The sequence below is a fragment of the Aegilops tauschii genome, chromosome 3 (genome assembly GCF_002575655.3).
Source record: "Aegilops tauschii subsp. strangulata cultivar AL8/78 chromosome 3, Aet v6.0, whole genome shotgun sequence".
NCBI classification, from domain to species: domain Eukaryota; kingdom Viridiplantae; phylum Streptophyta; class Magnoliopsida; order Poales; family Poaceae; genus Aegilops; species Aegilops tauschii.
This window is the reverse complement of record NC_053037.3, coordinates 319598031-319621318: the sequence shown is the minus strand read 5'-3', so window position 1 is coordinate 319621318 and position 23288 is coordinate 319598031.

The following is a 23288-nucleotide window of genomic DNA, read 5'->3' as shown; positions in this document are numbered from 1 at the left end:
AAGTCTTGCTGGGTACATTTGTACTCACGTTTGCTTAATTTATGTTTTTGCAGAGAGACTTCAGTCTCACTAGTAGTTCCGCGTGGACTTCGACGGTTAGCTTGTTACCTCAGCTACAATCTTGTACCCTTGGGAGGGTCTTGTAGATATCTAGGCTTCTCTGTCCTTGTTCATTTGTAGTTGTATGTACTCAGACATGTTAAGCTTCCGTTGTTTGTATGCTCTATATGTTGGGTCGTGTGACCCCTATTTGTAATAAATGCTATGTGGCTCTTCTGGGCCTTTATCTATATGAGTTGTTGAGTTATGTTGTGATGCCATGTTGTACAACGCATACTTGCATGTTATGCATACGTGTAACATGTATTGATATGTGTGGGATCCGACACCTAGTTGTCTATTCTTGGTAGCCTCTCTTATGGGGAAATGTCTCCTAGTGCTTCCACTGAGCCATGGTAGCTTGCTACTGATACGTCTCCAACGTATCTATAATTTTTGATTGCTCCATGCTATTATATATTCTGTTTTGGATGTTTAATGGGCTTTATTATACACTTTTATATTATTTTTGGGACTAACCTATTAACCCAAGGCCCAGTGCAAATTGCTGTTTTTTTTGCCTATTTTCGTGTTTCGCAAAAAAGGAATATCAAACGGAGTCCAAACGGAATGAAACCTTTGGGAGCATGATTTTTGGAACAAACGTGATACAGAGGACTTGGAGTGGACATCAAGAAATCAACGAGGAGGCCACGAGGCAGGGAGGCGCGCCTGCCCCCTGGGCGCGCCCCCACCCTCGTGGGCCCCTCGTGGCTCCACCGACCTACTTCTTCCTCCTATATATACCCATGTACCCCGAAACCATCGAGGAGCACCACGAAACCCTATTTCCACCGCCGCAACCTTATGTACCCGTGAGATCCCATCTTGGGGCCTTTTCCGGTGCTCCGCCGGAGGGGGAATCGATCATGGAGGGCTTCTACATCAACACCATAGCCTCTCTGATGATGTGTGAGTAGTTTACCACAGACCTTCGGGTCCATAGTTATTAGCTAGATGGCTTCTTCTCTCTCTTTGGATCTCAATACAAAGTTCTCCTCGATCTTCTTGGAGATCTATTCGATGTAACTCTTTTTGCGGTGTGTTTGTCGAGATCCGATGAATTGTGGGTTTATGATCAAGATTGTCTATGAACAATATTTGAATCTTCTCTGAATTCTTTTATGTATGATTGGTTATCTTTGCAAGTCTCTTCGAATTATCAGTTTGGTTTGGCCTACTAGATTGATCTTTCTTGCAATGAGAGAAGTGCTTAGCTTTGGGTTCAATCTTGCGGTGCTCGATCCCAGTGACAGCAGGGGAAACGGCACGTATTGTATTGTTGCCATCGAGGATAAAAAGATGGGGTTTATATCATATTGCTTGAGTTTATCCCTCTACATCATGTCATCTTGCCTAATGCGTTACTCTGTTCTTATGAACTTAATACTCTAGATGCATGCTGGATAGCGGTCGATGTGTGGAGTAATAGTAGTAGATGCAGGCAGGAGTCGGTCTACTTGTTGCGGACGTGATGCCTATATACATGATCATGCCTATATATTCTCATAGTTATGCACTTTTCTATCAATTGCTCGACAGTAATTTGTTCACCCACCGTAAACACTTATGCTATCTTGAGAGAAGCCACTAGTGAAACCTATGGCCCCCGGGTCTATTTTCCATCATATTAATCTTCCGTCAACTAGCTATTTCTTTCACCGTTTATTTTGCAATCTGTACTTTTAATCTTTATCACAAAAATACCAAAAATAATATCTTATCATCTCTATCAGATCTCACTTTTGCTAGTGGCCGTGAAGGGATTGACAACCCCTTTATCACGTTGGTTGCAAGGTTCTTATTTGTTTGTGTAGGTACGAGGAACTTGCGTGTGGCCTCCTACTGGATTGATACCTTGGTTCTCAAAAACTGAGGGAAATAATTATGCTACTTTGCTGCATCACCCTTTCCTCTTCAAGGAAAGACTAATGTATGCTCAAGAGGTAGGAAGAAGGATTTCTGGCGCCGTTGCCGGGGAGTCTACGCACAAGTCAAGACATACCAAGTACCCATCACAAACTCTTATCCCTCGCGTTACATTATTTGCCATTTGCCTCTCGTTTTCCTCTCCCCCACTTCACCCTTGCCGTTTTATTCGCCCTCTCTTTCCGTTCGCCTCTGTTTCGCTTGCTTCTTGTTTGCTTGTCTGTTGGATTGCTTGCTTGTCACGATGGCTCAAGATAATACTAAATTGTGTGACTTCTCCAATACCAACAACAATGATTTTCTTAGCACTCCGATTGCTCCTCTTACCGATGCTGAATCTTGTGAAATTAATGCTGCTTTGCTGAATCTTGTCATGAAAGATCAATTCGCCGGCCTTCCTAGTGAAGATGCCGCTATCTATCTAAATAGCTTTGTCGATTTGTGTGATATGCAAACGAAGAAAGATGTGGACAATGATATTGTCAAATTGAAGCTATTTCCTTTTTCGCTTAGAGATCATGCTAAAACTTGGTTTTCGTCTTTGCCTAAAAATAGTATTGATTCTTGGAATAAGTGCAAAGATGCTTTTATCTCTAAGTACTTTCCTCCCGCTAAGATCATCTCTCTTAGAAACGATATTACGAATTTTAAGAAACTTGATCATGAACATGTTGCACAAGCTTGGGAGAGAATGAAATTGATTACGTAATTGCCCTACACATGGTTTGAATCTATGGATGATTATACAATATTTTTATGCCGAATTGAATTTTGCTTCTAGAAATCTTTTAGATTCGGCCACGGGAGGCACTTTTATGGAAATCACTTTAGGAGAAGCTACTAAACTCCTAGATAATATTATGTTTAATTATTCTCAATGGCACACTGAAAGATCTACTAGTAAAAAGGTGCATGCAATTGAAGAAATTAATGTTTTGAGTGGAAAGATGGATGCACTTATGAAATTGTTTTCTAATAAGAGTGTTTCTTCTGATCCCAATGATATTCCTTTGTCTACTTTGATTGAGAATAATAATGAATCTATGGATGTGAATTTTGTTGGTAGGAACAATTTTGGTAACAAATCTTATAGAGGAAACTTTAATCCTTGGCCATATCCTAGTAATTCCTACAACAACTCTTATGGAAATTTTAATAAGATGCCCTCTGATTTTGATACTAGTGTTAAATAATTTATGATTTCTCAAAAGAATTCAATGTTTTGCTTGAAGAAAATTTTCTTGAAGAAAATTTGCCTAAGATTGATGAATTGGCTAGGAACATGGATATAATTTCTCTTGATGTTGATTATTTGAAACTTAGATCTATTCCACCTAAGCATGATATCAATGAGTCTCTCAAAGCTATGAGAATTTCCATTGACGAGTGCAAGGAAAGAACCGCTAGGATGCGTGCTAAAAAAGATTGCTTTGTGAAAGCGTGTTCTTCTAGTTTTCATGATAATAAGGATGAAGATCTGAAAGTGATTGATGTGTCTCCTATTAAATCTTTGTTTTGCAATATGAATCTTGATAATGATGGGACTGGAGATGAGTCAACTTTAGTTAAAAGGCGTCCCAATGATTCGGAGTTTTTAGATCTTGATGCAAAAATTGGTAAAAGTGGGATTGAAGAGGTCAAAACTTTACATAGCAATGAACCCACTATTTTGGATTTCAAGGAATTTAATTATGATAATTGTTCTTTAATAGATTGTATTTCCTTGTTTCAATCCGTGCTAAATTCTCCGCATGCTTATAGCCAAAATAAGGCTTTTACCAAACATATCGTTGATGCTTTAATGCAATCTTATGAAGAAAAGCTTGAATTGGAAGTTTCTATCCCTAGAAAAATTTATGATGAGTGCGAACCTACTATGAAAATTAAAATTAAATATCATGAATGCTTTGTGTGATTTGGGTGCTAGTGTTTCCACGATTCCAAAAACTTTGTGTGATATGTTAGGTTTCCGTGAATTTGATGATTGTTCTTTAAACTTGCACCTTGCGGACTCCACCATTAAGAAACCTATGGGAAGAATTAATGATGTTCTTATTGTTGCTAATAGGAATTATGTGCCCGTAGATTTCATTGTCCTTGATATAGATTGCAATCCTTCATGTCCTATTATTCTTGATAGACCTTTCCTTAGAACGATTGGTGCAATTATTGATATGAAAGAAGGGAATATTAGATGCCAATTTCCGTTAAGGAAAGGCATGGAACACTTTCCTAGAAAGAATATTAAATTACCTTATGAATCTATTATGAGAGCTACTTATGGATTGCATGCCAAAGATGACAATACCTAGATCCATCCTTGCCTTTATGCCTAGCTACTGGCGCTAAACAATAGCGCTTGTTGGGAGGCAACCAAATTTTATTTTTTGTTTGTTTCTTGATTTTTGGTTCTGTTTAGGAATAAATCTTTGATATAGCCTCTGTTTAGATGTGTTTTTGTGTTTTAATTAGTGTTTGTGCCAAGTAGAACCTTTGGGAAGACTTGGGTGAAGTCTTTTTGATCTTGCTGTAAAAAACAGAAACTTTAGCGCTCATGAGATTAGCAACAAATTTTTACTGGAGAGTGCTATTTAGTTGATTCTTTTTGAAGATGATTAATAGATAAATTCCTCACGTCCAGAAATTTATTTTAGAATTTTTGGAGTTCCAGAAGTATGCGTTTGATACAGATTACTACAGACTGTTCTGTTTTTGACAGATTCTGTTTTTTCGTGTGTTGTTTGCTTATTTTGATGCATCTATGGCTAGTATCGGAGGTTATGAACCATAGAGAAGTTGGAATACAGTAGGTTTAACACCAATATAAATAAAGAATGAGTTAATTACAGTACCTTGTAGTGGTGTTTTGTTTTCTTTCGCTAACGGAGCTCACGAGATTTTCTGTCAAGTTTTGTGTTGTGAAGTTTTCAAGTTTTGGGTAAAGATTTGATGGATTATGGAACAAGGAGTGGAAAGAGCCTAATCTTGGGGATGACCAAGGCACCCCAAGGTAAAATCCAAGGACAACCAAAAAGCCTAAGCTTGGGAATGCCCCGGAAGGCATCCCCTCTTTTGTCTTCGTCCATCGATAACTTTACTTGGAGCTATATTTTTATTCACCACATGATATGTGTTTTGCTTGGAGCGTCTTGTATGATTTGAGTCTTTGCTTTTTAGTTCACCACAATCATCCTTGCTGTACAAACCTTTTGGGAGAGACACACATTATTCGGAATTTAGTAGAATACTCTTTGTGCTTCACTTATATCTTTTGAGCTAAACAATTTTGCTCTAGTACTTCACTTATATCTTTTAGAGCACGGTGGTGGTTTTATTTTATAGAAATTATTGATCTCTCATGCTTCATTTGGTTATAAATTTAGTCCTAATATGATAGGCATCCAAGTTGGATATAATAAAAACTTTCGTATAAGTGCATTGAATACTAGGAGAAGTTTGATACTTGATGATTGTTTTGAGATATGGAGATAGTGATATTAAAGTTGTGCTAGTTGAGTAGTTGTGAAATTGAGAAATACTTGTGTTGAAGTTTGCAAGTCCCGTAGCATGCACGTATGGTAAAAGTTGTGTAACAAATTTAAAACATGAGGTGTTCTTTGATTGTCATCCTTATGAGTGGCGGTAGGGGACGAGCGATGGTCTTTTCCTACCAATCTATCCCCCTAGGAGCATGCGCGTAGTGCTTGGTTTTTGATGACTTGTAGATTTTTGCAATAAGTATGTGAGTTCTTTATGACTAATGTTGAGTCCATGGATTATACGCACTCTCAACCTTCCATCATTGCTAGCCTCTTCGGTACCGTGCATTGCCCTTTCTCACCTTGAGAGTTGGTGCAAACTTCGCCGGTGCATCCAAACCCCGTGATACGATACGCTCTATCACACATAAACCTCCTTATATCTCCCTCAAAACAGCCACCATACCTACCTATTATGGCATTTCCATAGCCATTCCGAGATATATTGCCATGCAACTTTCCACCGTTCCGTTTATTATGACACGCTTCATCATTGTCATATTGCCTTGCATGATCATGTAGTTGACATCGTATTTGTGGCAAAGCCACCATGCATATTGTTTCATACATGTCACTCTTTATTCATTGCCCCTCCCGGTACACCGCCGGAGGCATTCATATAGAGTCATACTTTGTTCTACTATCGAGTTGTAAATAAATAGAAGTGTGATGATCATCATTAATAGAGCATTGTCCCAAAAAAAATAGAAAGGCCAAAAAAAGGAAGGCCCAGAAAAAAGAAAAAAAAGAAGAGAAGTAAAAAGGGACAATGCTACTATCCTTTTTCCACACTTGAGCTTCAAAGTAGCACCATGATCTTCATGATAGAGAGTCTCTTGTTTTGTCACTTTCATATACTAGTGGGAATTTTTCATTATAGAACTTGGCTTGTATATTCCAACAATGGGCTTCCTCAAATGCCCTAGGTCTTCATGAGCAAGCAAGTTGGATGCACGCCCACTTAGTTTCTTTTGTTGAGCTTTCATACATTTATAGCTATAGTGCATCCATTGCATGGCAATCCCTACTCCTTGCATTGACATCAATTGATGGGCATCTCCCTAGCCCGTTGATTAGCCGCGTCAATGTGAGACTTTCTCCTTTTTTGTCTTCTCCACACAACCCCCATCATTATATTCTATTCCACCCATAGTGATATATCCATGGATCACGCTCATGTATTGCGTGAAAGTTGAAAAAAGTTTGAGATTACTAAAGTATGAAACAATTGCTTGGCTTGTCATCGGGGTTGTGCAAGATGAGAGCATCTTGTGTGAAAAAAATGAAGCATGGCCAAACTATATGATTTTGTAGGGATGATCTTTCTTTGGCTATGTTATTTTGAGAAGACATAATTGCTTGGTTAGTATGCTTTAAGTATTATTATTTTTATGTCAATATTAAACTTTTATCTTGAATCTTTCAGATCTGAACATTCATGCCATAATAAAGAGAATTGTATTGAAGAATATGCTAGGTAGCATTCCACATAAAAAATTCTGTTTTTATCATTTACCAACTCGAGGACGATCAGGAATTAAGCTTGGGGATGCTTGATACGTCTCCAACGTATCTATAATTTTTGATTGCTCCATGCTATTATATATTCTGTTTTGGATGTTTAATGGGCTTTATTATACACTTTTATATTATTTTTGGGACTAACCTATTAACCCAAGGCCTAGTGCAAATTGCTGTTTTTTTACCTATTTCAGTGTTTCACAGAAAAGGAATATCAAACGGAGTCCAAACGGAATGAAACCTTCGGGAGCGTGATTTTTGGAACAAACGTGATCCAGAGGACTTGGAGTGGACGTTAAGAAATCAACGAGGAGGCCACGAGGCAGGGAGGCGCGCCTGGCCCCCCTGGGCGCGCCCCCCACCCTCGTGGGCCCCTCGTGGCTCCACCGACCTACTTCTTCCTCCTATATATACCCATGTACCCTGAAACCATCGAGGAGCACCACGAAACCCTATTTCCACCGCCGCAACCTTCTGTACCTGTGAGATCCCATCTTGGGGCCTTTTCCGGTGCTCCGCCGTAGGGGGAATCGATCACGGAGGGCTTCTACATCAACACCATAGCCTCTCCGATGATGTGTGAGTAGTTTACCACAGACCTTCAAGTCCATAGTTGTTAGCTAGATGGCTTCTTCTCTCTCTTTGGATCTCAATACAAAGTTCTCCTCGATCTTCTTGGAGATCTATTCGATGTAACTCTTTTTGTGGTGTGTTTGTCGAGATCCGATGAATTGTGTGTTTATGATCAAGATTATCTATGAACAATATTTGAATCTTCTCTGAATTCTTTTATGTATGATTGGTTATCTTTGCAAGTCTCTTCGAATTATCAATTTGGTTTGGCCTACTAGATTGATCTTTCTTGCAATGGGAGAAGTGCTTAGCTTTGGGTTCAATCTTGCGGTGCTCAATCCCAGTGACATTAGGGGAAACGACACGTATTGTATTGTTGCCATCGAGGATAAAAAGATGGGGTTTATATCATATTGCTTGAGTTTATCCCTCTACATCATGTCATCTTGCCTAATGCGTTACTCTGTTCTTATGAACTTAATACTCTAGATGCATGCTGGATAGCGGTCGATGTGTGGAGTAATAGTAGTAGATGCAGGCAGGAGTCGGTCTACTTGTTGCGGACATGATGCCTATATACATGATCATGCCTAGATATTCTCATAATTATGCACTTTTCTATCAATTAATCGACAGTAATTTGTTCACCCACCGTAAACACTTATGATATCTTGAGAGAAGCCACTAGTGAAACCTATGGCCCCCGGGTCTATTTTCCATCATATTAATCTTCCGTCAACTAGCTATTTCTTTTGCCGTTATTTTGCAATCTGTACTTTTAATCTTTATCATAAAAATACAAAAAATATTATCTTATCATCTCTATGAGATCTCACTTTTGCAAGTGGCCGTGAAGGGATTGACAACCCCTTTATCGCATTGGTTGCAAGGTTCTTATTTGTTTGTGTAGGTACGAGGGACTTGCGTGTGGCCTCCTACTGGATTGATACCTTGGTTCTCAAAAACTGAGGGAAATACTTACGCTACTTTGCTGCATCACCCTTTCCTCTTCAAGGGAAAACCAACGCATGCTCAAGAGGTAGCAGCTACTGCTCCGAAACACATGGGATGATCGGCATGTGTCCTTCTTTGCTCCTGTGTCTGTCCCTACGGGGAAATGTCATGCGGTGCTTACCGGAGTCCTGCTAGCTTGCTACAGCCCGGTTTCACTCGCTACTGACCGACACGTGCATTGCTGGGTCATGTATGCATGTCCCTATAAGTTAGTGCCACCTTGGGTTTACGACTAGTCATGTCGGCCCGGGTTCTCTGTCATATGGACGCTAGCGACACTATCATATACGTGAGCCAAAAGGCGCAAATGGTCCCAGGCCAGGTAAGGTGGCACCTGTGGGGATACCGTGCGTGAGGCCACAAAATGATACGATGTGTTACATGATAGATCGGTGTGACTTAGGATCGGGGTCCCGACAACTTTGGTATCGGAGCCTGACTGCATGTAGGATTATCAAGCCAAACTGGTCGAAGTCGAGTCTAGAAATGCTTTAGTTATATAAGGGAATTGATTGTGGAAGGGAACGCAAGGCTCTATTTACTCATTTACCTTATGCCCTTGTGATCTGAGTCACCCTCTTCTTTTCTACGGGGATTAAGAACTAGGCTTCTCATCTTTGTATCTCGATCATGTGTTACTAATCCGTAGACTTATAAGATTGATGGATTGAAGCCTCAGTTTAGCTCCTACTACTTCCGTATGTTCATAGCTGGCCTCAGAACCTTGATACAGTGATGTTAAGTGGTTATTCCACCATTTTGCATGATGTCTCAAATCTTTTCGAGCATTTACAACCATTATGCTGTCCGAGTCATCCCAGGTTTCTAAATAGTCTGATGCACTTGCAAACCTTTCTTCCCGTTCTCGATGTTTCTTTGGGCCAGATTAACCACACCACTCAGTATGTTGAGGTACTTCATTGCTTCAACATATATGTTGAAGCTGCTATCATGACACTAGGGTATCTTAGAGAACCACCTACTAATCTAACCATGTTTTGTGTTTCTAGTGCGATGATTCTGGCCATCACTCTTGAAAGCATCCTGCGATGCCATTTAGTTAGTAGGCATTCTATTCCTGGGTTCTTGAACCCAAGATTCACTGTACTTACTTCCTGTTGATAGTGTTGCTTGTTCCTTTAGGATATTAGTAACCTTGTGATAGTTTTCAAGGTCCATGGTATATCATTCTTCCAATACCATGAACCATTATGGCAGAAGTTCTTTGAACCAATGATCACAATAAGAGTGCTCTTGATGAGTTCTCCATTCAAAAATTGTGAATCTGCCAGTCCTTCCTCTTCTGCATGGGTTATCCGGAAGAAATATGTTGAACTTGTTTGACATACTAATCTATGCGTCCACAACTCAGAAAATCATATGTTCTTTTGAGTTGTTCTCTTTAGTTGTATACCGACCTATCATTTGATAGTCGATGGTACATCAATGCATTCGTTCTTCAAAGTCTAATATTCTTGTGGTCCATCAGGCCATTCTATTCCGGAATGACTAGGAGAAACAAACTCCGGTACCTCGTCCATATCTAGGATTGGGTCAAAGCAGTTGTATTCCGTAGATTAAGAATGCCAATCCAGCTTCTAGTTTGTTCCACCCTGAAGTATTACCCCCTTTATGTCAGGAATATCATGGGAATTGCACCACCTCCTATGAATTCTTGATGCAGTGATACTTCTCGCCATCATTGTTCATACCTCGGTTCCTGTGTTATGGTAACCAGAATGCCGACAAGTGAATTGTGATGTATAAAGTCAATACTCCTAGCAACCCATTGCTTGGTAGTTAATGGACAATACTCTCGTTCTTAGCATGTTGGTTACTGAGTCATCTTCCTAAGATTGATCATGCTACTAGTCCATATTTCCTGGTGCACTCTTCGATCAGTGAGTTGGGATCGTGTTAATCCCTTGCTTATTTGATCACATCAACTTGACTCGAAAGCAAGATTGGTCTTGAGCTTAATAACATATCAGTGGTTCGTGATTTTCTGTATATCTTCTCGGAAGTATTACCAGGTTGTCCTCTGATTGTTATGATGAGCTCGTGATCGAGTTGGTTTTCCTATAAACCACCCTTTCTCCAAGAATTTGTGTCGGATACCCATGAGCTAGTTGGTTAAGCTAAACAACAACTTGGAGAGTTGGAGGATAAAAGCTTTTCCTTATTTAGTTCATTCCAAAGGGATATCTTTTGCGTGTGTGTGTTGAAGAAAGATGATATCTTCATCGATTGGTCCTCGTGACCAGTTGTTGGATCTATTGTCTGATATAATCCTTGATTTGAGGATGGGCTATCGTCAAATCAAATCAGAACCAACAATATTTGTAATGTTGTCTTACTCGTGGTTGAACCCTCGAGCATACGCCATTACATCTTTTGGTCTAACCAATGCTATCACAGTGTTCACGTAATTGTGGAATTCCATCTATATGGAAGCCTCGATGAATTGTTGTCGAGCCCATCGGCAACATGTTTGTCTTCTCCATGATTCATGTTGAACATTAAAGCTAGCGTTGGAAATTTTTGTAAGCATTATCTTTGTGTTAGCTCATGAAGCAGATGTTTTGATGTAAGAAGTGACTTCCTCTAATTCATGTGCATTTAATGTAAGTTACCGCTGTGAATTTTAGAAAGCTTGTTTTTGCTTCAATTGGAATCATCCCAAGTCAGTCATGCATGTGTGAAGTATTCTATGGTCTGGTAGACTGATCATCTTCATTCCATATGTAATCTCTAGCACACCAAGCCACTGATCGATTTGCTCAAGGAAAACTAATTTAAGTGCACGAGACTTCGATATCCTCGACAATGGTTCCCAACTAGAACTCGGTAGTGTTTTATTGTAAGACTACTATGTGGTCATGCTTGTCTGGGACAGCGTGTTCACATGTGTGTAGCAGAACCAACTCATGTTTTGGAGCTTGCTACCGTAGTTCATTTCCCGAGAATCTCGCAACGTCATCTCGTCGATTTGAGTTGCAACTCTTCTTTTCAGACATGTTGAGTCTGAAGTATCATGTTACTAACCGGATCTAGATCTCAGGCATATATGATGGTTGGAACATTCCCAACATTTGCATTTTGTTCCCAGCTTGCACCGCCATTGTGCCAATTTCCCATGGGCTGCCCTTCTCAACAATTGTTGTCCAGGATCATCTTCAAAACTGGACTTACCATGGGTCCCATCCATTTTCGATGATAAGCAAAAATCATTCATTGCGTTGTCCTCAACAAGGTAGTCCACATCATCCATTCTAGTCCGGGTATGCCATTCCTTTGAACTCCGCCAAACGATTGTTAGTGAATTGCCTTAGGCTGGTATAGAGAGTTTCAATGATCTCTGTATCAAAAGTAATTCTTTTTGCCACTTAAGGGAATAACTCTACGAGTCACCTCCCCTGAGGTGCCATGTTATGGGATCATGGCAATTATCTCCTTGCTACTTTGAAACCATGCACCATCTTACTCAAGCGTGGAATTGTTGCCTACCAGCTTGAGTCTTCGTCGTCTGCTTTTCCATCACCCCTGATGTGTGTTTTGTGTCTCAGCTCAAGAGATGTTCAACATCTCATTCTGTGAGTTGATCGCGAGTGATCGATTCCTATAGAGTTTCTTTCTGTCATCATCGTGTTGGGTGAAGTTCTCAAAAGCAATACACAATGAATCAACATCTTCGAGAAGGGCAATTGGATCGAGAAGTTTGTGTTAGCTTTGTGTCCCTCTGTCTTCTTACCTCATGTCTTGAATCTCGGGACGAGATTCTTGTTTAGTGGGGGTGAGTTGTCGCAAGCCTAGTCAGCATTTGCATTAGGACTAGCTAGAGTGATGCATCATGTTTAAATTTTCCTGAAACTTGAAATGGGGATGGCATAAACCCCTAGCGCCACTTAAATAAACTAGGGTTTACTAAAATAATTTTCAATGAATCTGAAATGCCCTTCATAAATGTTCATCAATTTCGAACTGGTCTAGAACCTCTGCCAAAAATGGTGCACACTTTTCTAGGACACTCTGGATTTTTGAATTAACTTATAAGTACTTGAATTTGGACATTTAAATTCTATAAATATTTTTAAATGTCCAAATAATCTTGAAAGCATTTGAGGGCTGCTGGAAATAATTTCACAAGTGCCCACAAATATTTTGAGAATTTTACAAAGTGGTTTGGCATTTTTGCTCAATCAAAAACAAAGACAGAAAATCGAAAACATAAATGAAAGAGAGAGAGAGAGAGTTTACCTGGTAGCCCACTTACCTGGCCAAACCCCTGTAGCCGTCCTAGCCCACCACCTGGCGCTGCCAGTCGTCGTCCAGCTCCCGCCAGTCAGACGCCGCGGGCGTGGTCGCCGCGCGATGGCACGCGCCCGAGCCACCTCCTGCTTCCGCCGACGCTGGAGGCTGGTTGGAGACGCCACGCAACCGCCCGACCCTCTAGCCTATCCACTCCTTCTCTCCCCTCCTCTGCTCTCTCCCTGCAGCGCACCCGAGCGCGCTCGTCGCCGCCGCTCGCTGCCGCTACAGCCATAGTCACTGCATTCCATAGCTCCGCCACCGTCGCCTACGCCTCCCCGACAACCCACGTGCCACCGGATGCCCCCGAGCGCTCTTCCCGTTGTTTTCTTCAACCACGGCCGCTGAGATCGCCGGCGACCTCCCAACCTCGCCAGCCCCTCCCCGAGCTCGCCAAGGCCACCTTCGACTCCGCCCTGAGCTGCTTCTCCTCCTCCCCCTCCCTGTTCTCTCCCTCGTGCATCGTAGCCACCGCACCATGCTCGCGTGCAGGTGCCGCCGCCTGTGCTCGCCGCTGACGAGTTCCCGGCCATCCAATGGTCCGGCTGTTGTGCCCAGCTTCCTCCTCACGCCGTGTAGAGCACGTAGGTGCCCCACATGCGCCGCCTCGCCCGCCGTAGCCTCGGTCTCGAGCTCACTCGAGCTCCGGCAACCGCCAAGGTCGACGCCGGCGACGACTCCGGCCACCCCAAGCCCAACCACCGCCACCACTCGATGCGGACGAGCGTCTGCATCATGAAGATGCCCTCCGCCGACCATTTGGTCGCCGGAGCAGGAATCCTGCACCTCGCCGCTGCGTCTGGCCTTGCCGGCGTCGAGTCGCCGGTGGATTAGCCCCGGTTTACAAGGGATTTGACCCCCCTGGGTCACTGACATGCGGGCCCCGCCCGGCTAACCAAGTTAGTTAGGGTTAACTCTAATTAGGTTAGTTAGTCTAGTCACTGACACACGGGACCCACTGGTCAGTTTGACCTGGGCTGATCCGTTGATTAGTTGATGTCATCCTGATGTAGTGCTGACGCAGTAATTCATTTTAAGGAATTAGTTTAATTCTACATAATTAGAAAATCCAGAAAAATGCCTAAATTTCTAAAAATCAAAGAAAATCAACCGTAACTCCAACTGAAATAAATTATATATGAAAAATGATCAGAGCAATCAAATAAATTTGTTTATGGCATTTTCATGCATGTTTGAGCAACCTAAAGCTACTGTATATGACAATTTGAATTAATGGAATTTGAAATGCCCTATGTGGAGTTTGAATTTGAACCTTTTGTTCAAACCAACTTCATTTAAATTGTTGCTAGCTACATTAGCTCAAATCACATCATATTGCCATGTCATGATCATGCGTCTGATGTCACTCGAAGCTACATCAATATTTCCCCAAAGAGGAAGGGATGATGCAGCACAGCGGCGGTAGGTGTTTCCCTCAGATATGAAACCAAGGTTATCGAACTAGTAGGAGAACCAAGAAACACAACGTAAACAGCCCCTGCACACTGATAACAAATCCTCGCAACCCGACGTGTTAAAGGGGTTGTCAATCCCTTCCAGGGTACGGCGCCTCAAGGTAGGCAAACATACGTGAGATAAATTGTAGTAGATTGATAGATCAAACGCCAAATAAAATAAATAGAAATAAAATGCAGCAAGGTATTTTTGTATTTTTGGTTTAATAGATCTGAAAATAAATGCAAGGAAAAAGTAGATTGCAAAGGCAAATATGAGAAAGAAGACCCTCGGGCCGTAGATTTCGCTAGTGGCTTCTCTCGAGAAAAATAGCAAACGGTGGGTAAACAAATTACTCTGGGCAATTGATAGAACTTCAAATAATCATGATGATATCCAGGAAATGATCATTATATAGGCATCACGTCCAAGATTAGTAGACCGACTCCTGCCTGCATCTACTACTATTACTCCACACATCGACCACTATCCAGCATGCATCTTGTGTATTAAGTTCATGGAGAAACGGAGTAATGCAATAAGAATGATGACATGATGTAGACCATATCTATCTATGCAGAGATAGACCCCATCGTTTTATCCTTAGTAGCAACAATACATACATGTCGTTTCCCTTTCTATCACTGGGAGCAAGCACCGTAAGATCGAACCCACTACAAAGCACCTCTTCCCATTGCAAGATAAATAGATCAAGTTGGCCAAACAAAACCCAAATATCAGAGAAGAAATACGAGGCTATAAGCAATCATGCATATAAGAGATCAAAGAAACTCAAATAACTTTCATGGATATAAAAAGATATAACAGATCATAAACTCGAAGTTCATCAGATCCCAACAAACACACCGCAAAAGAGTTACATCATATGGGTCTCCAAGAGACCATTGTATTGAGAATTCAGCGAGAGAGAGGAAGCCATCTAGCTACTAACTACGGACCCGAAGGTCTATAAAGAACTACTCACACATCATCAGAGAGGCACCAATGGAGGTGGTGAACCCCATCCGAGATGGTGTCTAGATTGGATCTGGTGGTTCTGGACTCTGTGGCGGCTGGATGAATATTCCGTTAACTCCCCTAGGGTTTCTGGAATATTGGGGTATTTATAGAGGAAAGAGGCGGTCCGGGGGGCACCCGAGGTGGGCACAACCCACCAGGGCACGCCTCGGCCTCCTGGCGCACCCTGGTGGGTTGTCCCCTCCTCGAGACTCCCCCAGGCACAGCCAGGGCCCATTACGTTCCTTCTGGTCCATAAAAATCGCCGTGAAGTTTCGTTGCATTTGGACTCCGTATGATATTGATTTCCTACGATGTAAAAAACATGCACAAAACAGCAACTAGCACTTGGCACTATGTCAATAGGTTAGTACCAAAAAATGATATAAAATGACTATAAAATGATTATAAAACATCCCAGATTGATAATATAACAGCATGGAACAATCAACAAGTATATATACATTGGAGACGTATCAGCATCCCCAAGCTTAACTCCTACTCGTCCTCGAGTAGGTAAGTAAAAAACAGAATTTTTGATGTGGAATGCTGCCTAACATGTCATATCATATTCTTTTCTTTATGGCATGGAAAATTGGAGTTTTATGTGATTCAAAGCAATAGTCTAGTTTTTACATAATAATTTAGATACTCAAGCATATCAACAAGCAATCATGTCTTTCAAAATATCAACGCTAAAATAAGTTATCCCTAGCCCATCATGCTCAACCATTGATCCATTCATGAAACACACTTGAATATTAGCTACACCCAATACTTAAGTACGATCATATTGCCTCCTAGTTGGTGCTTTTATAAGAGAAGATGGAGACTCAAATTCAATTTTTTTTGCATAAAGTAAAAGAAAGGCCCTTCGTAGAGGGAAGTAGGCATTTGTAGAGGTGCCAGAGCTCAAAGCAAAAAATTAGAGATAAAAACATTCTGGGAGGTGCATCCATCCCACCCACAAAAATGAGTTAGAGTTCCCAACACTTTCCATGCTAGATATGCCATAGGCGGTTCCCAAACAGAAAATAAAGTTTATTCCTTTTTCCACCATACTTTCACTTTCCATGGCTAGCTGTATCCACGGTTGCCCTCCATACCAACACTTTCCAAGGAATTTATTATTTGACAACATAAAGTAAATTCATTTTTGCATTTCGGGACTGGGCATCCCTAAAACCTTTGCCTTACTCTTGTGCAATGACAAGGGAATAAACACTCATCATGAGAATAACACATCCAGCATGGAAAATATTAGCCACCCGTCACCGCTCCGCGAGCGAAACAAACACACAAAAGAGAAGTTTATTTTGAAAATTAGAGATGGCACATGCAAATTTGCTTAGAATGGAAAAATAATACCGCATATAGGTAGATATAGTGGACTCATGTGGCAAAACTGGTTTAAAGGATTTTGGATGCACAAGTAGAGATCATACTTGGTGCAAAATGAAGGCTAGCAAAAGATTGAGAAGCGACCAACCAAGAAACGAATAATCTCATAAGCAAACATTAAGCATAATTAACACCAAATAATGCACCATAAGTAGGATATAATTTCATTGCATGACTATTGAATTTCGTACTTGCATAGGGAATCACAAATCTTAACACCAATATTCTTACTAAAGCATAATTACTCATCAACATAACTCACATATCACATCATCATATCTCAAAACTATTACTAAGAACCAAGTTCATTTTGTCCAATGATCTTCATGAAAGTTTTTACTATATCCTTCTTGGATATCTATCACTTTGGGACTAATTTTCATGTGTTGCTTTTCATAATCTCAAACAAATATAAGTGAAGATCATGAGCATAAATTTTTTCTTTCTCTCAAAATAATTTAAGTGAAGCAAGAGAGAATTTCTTGAAAATTTTACTAACTCTCAAATAAATCTAAGTGAAGCAAGAGAGCATTTCTTCAAAAATACTAAAGCACACCGTGCTCAAAAAGATATAAGTGAAGCACTAGAGCAAGTCCATAGCTCATAAAAGATTTAAGTGAAGCAAAGCGAGCAATTCTAACAAGTCATGACATAATTCTGGCTCTCTCAAATAGGTGTGTCCAGCAAGGATGGATGACTTAAAAAAACAAGCAAAGACTCATATCATACAAGATGCTCCAAGCAAAACACATATCATGTGACGAATAAAATATAGCTTCGAGTAAAATACCGATAGTCGTTGGAAGAAAGCGGGGATGCCACTCGGGGGGCATCCCCAAGCTTAGTTGGTTGCACATTTTTGGATAATAGCTTGGGATGCTGGGGCATCCCCAAGCTTAGGCTATTCCATCCTTCCTTCATCCAACGTAAGATAACCCAAAACTTGAAAACTTCAATCACACAAAACTCAACAAAACTTTCGCGAGATCCGGTAGTATAAGAAACCAAACCACTACTATAAGTACTGTATCAAACCAATTCATATTTTGTTTTGTATTATATCTACTGTATTCCAACTTTTCTATGGCAAAAACTCATCAAAGAAAATCATAGAGCCATCAAAATAAGCACACAACACAAAGAAAACAGAATATGTCAAAACAAAACAGTCTGTAGCAATCTGACTATTTCGAATACTTATGTAACTCCAAAAATTGTGAAAAAATAGGACGACCAGGGTAATTTGTATATTGATCTTCTGCAAAAAGAATTGGCATTTTATCACGTTCTTGTGATTTTTAACAATTGTTTTTGTGACTGCATAAGTTTCTGTTACAACTATCACCCAAGAAGATCCTAAAGGCTTTACTTGGCACAAACACTAATTAAAACACACAAAAAACACAATCATAACAGTAGAATAATTGTGCAAACATTCAAGAACAGAAAGCAAAAAAGCAAAAATAAATTTTATTCATTGGGTTGCCTCCCAACAAGCGCTATCGTTTTATGCCCCTAGCTTGGCATAAGATTTCAATGATGCTCACATAAAAGATAATAATTGAAACACAAAGAAAGCATCATGAAAAATATGACAATTTTTTTAAGTCTAACTCTCTTCCTATGCATTGGCATTTTATAAGCAAACAATTTATCAAGACGGGCAATTTCTAGCATATGCAAGGAAGAAGAATAAAAGATAGACAATCTCAACATGAAGAGAAGTAATTTAGCAATATGAAAATTTCTACAGCCATATTTCCCTCTCTCATAATAATTCCATGTAGGATCATAATCAAATTCAACAATATAACCATCACATAAAATATGCTCTTTATGATCCACATGCATGCAAAGTTGACACTCTTCCAAAATAGTGGGATTATTTTCACCTAAAGTTGACTCTCTTCCGAACCCACTTTCAATACTATTGCAAAATTTAATATCAATAGCATATTCATCACGAGGCATAAATAAATTGTCAAGATCATAAGAATCATTATCACCCCAATCATGATCATTGCAATAAGTAGTGGACAAAGCAATATTAGCACCCCCAAGCTTGCGGTTTTGCATATTATTAGAACAATTGATATTAATAGAATTTATAGTAAAATCATTGCAATCATGCTTTTCATTCAAGGAGCTATCATGAATCACTTCATAAATTTCTTCATCACAATTTTCAGATTCACAAATCTCAAGAAAAACTTCATAAAGATAATGTAGTGAACTCAATTCACTAGCAATGGGTTCATCATAATTGGATCTCTTGAAAAGGTTAGCAAGTGGATGCCGATCCATATCAATTGATTTTTAGCAAGCGAAGATGCAAGCAAATAGAAGACACATGGCAACACAAGCAAACATTGCAAACAGATCTGCCGAGAAACGACGAACGAAAAAGAGGGCGAATAAAACGGCAAATTTTTGTGAAGTGGGGGAGAGGAAAACGAGAGGCAAATGGCAAATAATGTAAATTGCAAGGAGATGAGATTTGTGATTAGGAACCTGGTATATGTTGAAGATCCTCCCCGGCAACGGCGCCAGAAATTCCTTTTGATGTCGCTCGAAGCTACGTCGGTATTTCCCCAAAGAGGAAGGGATGATGCAGCACAGCGGCAGTAGGTATTTCCCTTAGATATGAAACCAATGTTATCAAACAAGTAGGAGAACCAAGCAACACAACATAAACAACCCCTGCACACATATAACAAATCCTCGCAACCCGATGTGTTAAAGGGGTTGTCAATCCCTTGCGGGGTATGACGCCTCAAGATAGGCAAACAGACGTGAGATAAATTGTAGTAGATTGATAGATCAAATGCCAAATAAAATAAATAGAAATAAAATGCAGCAAGGTATTTTTGTAGTTTTGTTTTAATAGATCTGAAAATAAATGCAAGGAAAAGTAGATCGCAAAGGCAAATATGAGAAAGAAGACCCGGGGGCCGTAGATTTCACTAGTGGCTTCTCTCGAGAAAAATAGCAAATGGTGGGTAAACAAATTACTGTTGGGCAATTGATAGAACTTTAAATAATCACGACGATATCCAGGCAATGATCATTATATAGGCATCACGTCCAAGATTAGTAGACCGACTCCAGCCTGCATCTACTACTATTACTCCACACATCGACCACTATCCAACATGCATCTAGTGTATTAAGTTCATGGAGAAACAGAGTAATGCAATAAGAACGATGACATGATGTAGACAAGATCTATCTATGTAGAGATAGACCCCACCGTTTTATCCTTAGTAGCAACAATACATACGTGTCATTTCCCTTTTTGTCACTGGGATCAAGCACCGTAAGATAGAACCCACTACAAAGCACCTCTTCCCATTGCAAGATAAATTGATCAAGTTGGCCAAACAAAACCCAAATATCAGAGAAGAAATACGAGGCTATAAGCAATCATGCATATAAGAGATCAAAGAAACTCAAATAACTTTCATGGATATAAAAAGATATAACTGATCATAAACTCGAAGTTCATCAGATCCCAACAAACACACCACAAAAGAGTTACATCATATGGATCTCCAAGAGACCATTGCATTGAGAATTCAGAGAGAGAGAGGAAGCCATCTAGCTACTAACTACGGACCCGAAGGTCTACAAAGAACTACTCACGCATCATTGGAGAGGCACCAATGGAGGTGGTGAACCCCATCCGAGATGGTGTCTAGATTGTGTCTGGTGGTTCTGGACTCTGCGGCGGCTGGATGAATATTTTGTCGACTCCCCTAGGGTTTCTGGAATATTGGGGTATTTATAGAGCAAAGAGGCGGTCCGGGGGGCACCCGAGGTGGGCACAACCCATGAGGGCGCGCCTGGGCCTCCTGGCGCCCCTGGTGGGTTTTCCCCTCCTCGAGACTCCCCCAAGGCACAGCCAGGGCCCATTACGTTCCTTCTGGTCCATAAAAAATCTCCGTGAAGTTTTGTTGCATTTGGACTCCGTATGATATTGATTTCCTGCGATGTAAAAAACATGCAGAAAAGAGCAACTGGCACTTGGCACTATGTCAATAGGTTAGTACCAAAAAATGATATAAAATGATTATAAAACATCCAAGATTGATAATATAATAGCATGGAACAATAAAAAATTATAGATATGTTGGAGACGTATCAACATCATACTATTGTTGGGGAACGCAGTATTTCAAAAAATTTAATACGATCACGCAAGATCTATCTAGGAGATGCATAGAAACGAGCAGGGAGAGTGTGTCCACGTACCCTCGTAGACCGAAAGCGGAAGCGTTAAGTAACGCGGTTGTTCATGTAGTCGAACGTCTTCGCGATCCAACCAATCAAGTACCGAGCGCACGTCACCTCCGCGATCTGCACACGTTCAGCTCGGTGACGTCCCTCGAACTCTTGATCCAGCTGAGGCCAAGGGAGAGTTTCGTCAGCACAACGGCGTGATGACGGTGATGATGAAGTTACCGACGCAGGACTGCGCCTAAGCACTACAACGATATGACCGAGGTGGAAATATGTGGAGGGGGCACCGCACATGGCTAAATAACTAACTTGTGTGTCTATGGGGTGCCCCCTCCCCCGTATATAAAGGAGTGGAGGAGGGGAAGGGCCAGCCTCATGGGGCGCGCCCAAGGGGGGATTCATACTCCAAGTAGGAGTAGGTTTCCCCCTTTCCCTGGTTGGAGTAGGAGAAGAAGGAAGAGGGAGAGGGAGAGAAGGAAAGGGTGCCCCCCCCAATTTGGATTGGGCTTGGGGGGCACGCGCCTCCCATTTGGCCGCCTCCTCCTCTCTTCCACCATGGCCCATTAAGGCCCATTAACTCCCCGGGGGGTTCCGGTAATCCCCCGGTACTCCGGAAAATGCCCGGACTCATCCAAAACTGTAACATCCCAAATTTTCAATTTGGAATGTTATACATTAGATCATCATTGCATAGCATATTTTATTGCATTTTGGAAAATCCTCGAAAATCCTAAGCAACTCAAGGACCCTCGGAGAGAGTTGGGGATTTTTCGCGGTTTTCATATTTGATTTTTATCAAATAATGAAACGAGGATTTTTGGTTTAATTTATTTTTCTCTCCGAAAAAATATTTCATATTAAAATATGAGAGGAGAAAATATGACTTCTCCAAAATAATTGAAATATTGGAGGAAAAATATTAAAATCAAATATTTGATTTTATTCAGATTTTATTTGCATTAAAAAAAGTTGCACGTTTTCAAAACTGCATTTTTGGCCCAAGAAAATGTTCATCTCATTCTAATTATTTTAATTAGACGGTGAAAATTTGGTTTGGCATTTTTGGAATTTTATTTATTTTTCTACGATTTTTTTTAGGTTCGGTGGAATTTATTTATTTAAAAAATGCGCGAGCGCCGACTGGGCCGAAGCCCAGCCGACGGCCCAGCTCCCGCCCGAGTCGTCCCCGACCTGGAGACCCGCCGCCGCCTGAGTCCTACTCGAGGACCACGCCGCCGCCGCCTTCGCCCCCTTCCCCACGGCACCCCCCTCTTTAAGTACCCCAGCCCCGCCGCCCTCTCCTCACCCCGTCCCGACCCCGTCCCGCACCCGACGCCACCCGGAGGAGCCGCGCCGGAGCCGCCCATCGCCGCCGCCTCGGGAAGCCCCGAACGCCGCCGCCCGCCGCCCCTCGACGTCGCCCGTCGCCTCCCCGAGCCCCGCCGCCCCTCGCCGCACCCGAAGACCCCGCCGGATCCCCGTCCCGCCCGCCAGAATACCTCGCCGGAGGTATAGCCGAGCCGCCGCCACCGTGCCGGTTTTTTTAAAAAACGTTCGGTTTATTTTTTCCGAAACCCTAGATTTATTTATTTTTAAATAGATCGGTTTATTTTTCTTTTGGTTTAGTTAGTTAGTGAACGTCCACCGATCCGTTCGTTTTAACGAACGTGTTCATCGGTTTGTCGCAGCTAACGAACGTTAGTTCGTTTAACTGTTCGTCAGTTTTCTTTTTCGTCGGATTTTCCGCGATTTCCCAGATCGTGCTTTCTGATCTGTTTTTCGTTTTAGTTTATCTTTTAGCTCGTTTATCGGAATCAGGCGATTCAAGCGCCTAGAGTTTCGTCTCGAAATTCTCTTTCCATTTAACCTATTCAAACAAGTTTTTGCTACTGTAAAATTTGACTTAGATCCAGATGAGTAAACGAATCTTGTTTCTTTTGCCGTTTGACTTTCGTTGCTTCGTTTGATTTGATTCTTTTTTGCAAACCGGAGTTCTTAAGTTGAACTTTCTGGTTAGATCTTTATTTGAGTTTTACCTGTGCATTAGATGAGTGCTTATTGTTTGCTTGTTTGTTTGCGATAGAGTACCCGGAGTGCGCCGCTTGCTACTTCGAATCTCTAGGTTTCACGGATCATCAGCAAGGCAAGTAACACTTTGATCATACTTCTTTACTACCCAGTTTTATTGCATTA